Source organism: Arachis ipaensis, chromosome B02 (genome assembly GCF_000816755.2).
Source record: "Arachis ipaensis cultivar K30076 chromosome B02, Araip1.1, whole genome shotgun sequence".
NCBI lineage: Eukaryota > Viridiplantae > Streptophyta > Magnoliopsida > Fabales > Fabaceae > Arachis > Arachis ipaensis.
The window spans coordinates 105,955,979-105,959,035 of record NC_029786.2 but is presented as its reverse complement, the minus strand read 5'-3'; the positions used below and the strand labels follow the sequence as shown (position 1 = coordinate 105,959,035).

The 3,057-nt window shown below is 33.3% G+C and overlaps 1 protein-coding gene and 1 long non-coding RNA gene across 2 annotated transcripts in view; one reads left to right on the top strand and one right to left on the bottom strand.

Annotated features, from left to right (window-relative positions):
• The window catches only part of LOC107626283 (putative disease resistance protein At3g14460), a 46,912-nt gene that overhangs the window by 5,967 nt on the left and 37,888 nt on the right, over nt 1-3,057 (top strand). The gene's annotated exons all lie outside the window — the stretch shown is intronic.
• The window catches only part of LOC110269096, a 14,840-nt gene that overhangs the window by 2,360 nt on the left and 9,423 nt on the right, over nt 1-3,057 (bottom strand). The window lies entirely within an intron of this gene.

The following is a 3,057-nucleotide window of genomic DNA, read 5'->3' as shown; positions in this document are numbered from 1 at the left end:
ACATTGGTGTCTTTTTTTGAATTTGGGGGACCAAATTGTAGCAATTGAAAAGTCAGGGACCAAATTAGTACAACTCGTCAATCTCAGAGACTAAAGTGGGGCTTAACTCTAGGACTAATAGTTTGTTTGTAACCTCCAATTCTATATTATATAGTAAGTCGGAGTGTTAGTTTCTGTTTTAAGCTTCCTGTTTTGAGTCCATTTTGGATATCTTTCTATATAGGCTAGTTCCCTCACATATACAAGGTTCTCCCTTTGTATCTTGTTTGTAATCAATGAATGAGGTAATTCAGTTTCATATCATCTCTCTCACAAAGTCTTGAAAACTCTTTCTTTCTACACGTATTTTGTTATGCTTTTTTATATTGCAGCTCCTTCAACAATGACTAGTGTCAATAGAGGGCAGTGAGATTTCTGACATGTAGCAACTGAAATTTCATGTTAACAGCAATTGTATTTTCTGGTGTCTAAGTTTTGATTCATATATGGCCTTCTTGTTATTTAAATGTTGTCTTTACCCCATTATTTGCAGAAGTTTGTTCTTCTTTGCACTTGGCAGCAACTCTAAATCAAAGTTTGATGGCACCAAAAGTTATTTAGGGTAACCCTTTGAAAGTACTACAAAGCGAAGCTTGTTTCCTAAGTTAATATTTTTAGACATTTATCATCTTCTTTGTCTTTTATGCTGCAATTCATATGCCAATTCTTAGAATTCATATTTAGTTTCTTGAACATCTTCCTGCCGAAGTTCTTGAAGATATTAAAATGTAACACTTGGGATGAGAAATTTTTTAGTGCAAAGCAAAACTTCATACTTATAAATAAGGCACATCACAATTAAGAGAAAATATTATCTAAAAAAAGGCATGAAGAATCAAACTATGGTTGAGTTTGAATTTATGTATGGTTCATTTGATGTTTAAATTAGCTTCAACTTCATTTTCTGCTTTTCCAACCCATCTTGTAAAGAAGGCCAAGAAATATGTAAATTGCTAAGTCCAATATTTATGGTGGATGGCAGAAGATTTTTGAGAAAGGAGTATCACTGTTGCTATGTGCTTTTCATTTTAACTATCAATTCAATTAGCATACCCAATAGTTATATAAAATCTGATGGGAATGTAAAAGTTACACGAATGCTGAAAAATTTATAACGTGATTCTTTTGAAGTTACAAATACTATATCGCATGTAGCTTGGAAAAAGATATATTATGCATTAAAATATGCCTGTTGGAGCATTATGGAGAAGATGCATGAAACAAATACATGATGACATGTGAAGGAATTTCTTCAGCTTGGTGCAGAACAAATTATAACAAGAGTATTCTAAAGCAAGTCATGTGAAATTTGTCTTATGAACTGGTGAAGTCAATTTTTTGGCTAGAAAATTAGTTGTGGTAGATGATTCTGGAATAAAAATTAAGATAATTGGAATGGACTTATTAAAATTTAAAACATTTTATATTTGTAGAAGGTTGAGGAAAATAAAATTCTTATGACAATTAGAAGTAGACATGTTGCTTTCAAGTGCAAACTATTCTCCCTTATGAACTAAGTAATTTTAACTCCGGTTCCACTAGAGAATCAACTAGGAGTTTAGTCAACTAGAACCAACTAGTTGAAAAACAGTTCTATTATATTAAAAAATGACAACTTTCCACTACCATAAATTTTCAAATTTCAAAACTAAAAGTAAAAGGAATTGACTTGAGTTGGCTTACATAGTAGCTGATTCCCTAGACTTTTTCTTTTATCTCAATTATTATTTGTAATAAGCAAGTGAACTGTTGGTAACTTTTCTATATTTCATTCCTTACATATACAAGGCATACTATTTTTTTTTTTTGGACTTGATATACAAGGCATATTATGTCATACATTGAAATTGCATCTTTTTTTAGTTTGTCTTGCTGAGAACTTGTACCTTGATTTTGGTGATCTAACTGATATTTAGTCTCAACGTTTATTTTCTTATGTAAATTTGCGATTTCAACTATTTTTTGTATGTTCCGATTATAAGATGATAAAATTCAGCGTGAGCTAAATTTTTCCTAAAAAGCTAGAAGCCTAGAACTCACATATATGGGGAAGGACAATATATATGACGAAAAGTGTGATAAGTAGATTCTTACAACAATTGATCCCATAAATAGGAATTTAGGAAATTAGGGTTAGGGTTTTGTTTGGGAAAAAGATGAATAAGGGTATTGTAGGGATTTTACATCATCTATATTATAACACTGATAATTCTAAAATATTTTTGGTAATTCCGGTTCATTAATCTCAAACCCTAAACCAATTATTGATTCTGAAATGTGCTGCAAACACTAATCCAAATTCACAAGGTGGCAAAACTACTGCAATGTTCAACATGATTCCAAATCTATTCCATGAACACATACAAGCTCCTACATCACAATTGTGCATTCAATTTTAAACTTGAACAAACAAGAGAGAGATAGAATTAGCAATTTTTTCTAGCTGATGTCTAATGGCCTTTAGCTGCATAATGCGTCTGCTTAGCTGAATAAACTGTCTGCATAATAGTGAGAACCACCACCAAAGTGGCCGCGACAACGGCAATGAATTTCCACACAGTAGGGATATGATCGCGTATCAAAATCCTGAAGCCATTTCGCCCATAGTACACAACATTCTCAAGAAGATGCCTGCAGTTATGCCCAGTGATTATAGGCCATTTGCAGAACGCTTCCGTGACTAATGTAGGTCGTTTCTCCTTATTAAGTTTCTCACAGTGTTCGCTATAACTCGAATCCATGTGTTCAGCACCAGCACAGATTGTGCGAAACATCGTCATAAGTTCTTCCTTGCTTTTATTGGGCATATTATTCACTATCACTCCCTTTTTTTGGAGCAGGTGAAGGTCGTGCTCGCAGGATATCAAACTTTTGAAGAAGAAAGCATATGAAGTGTACTTGCCTCTTACCCAAATCCTGCTCTGTTCCCAAGCAATCAAGTTTATCCATCTCACCTCAGTTGTTTCCTTAATATGCAGAGGCGGTATTTTTAGTTCCTTTTCAGCAGCTTGGAAGATT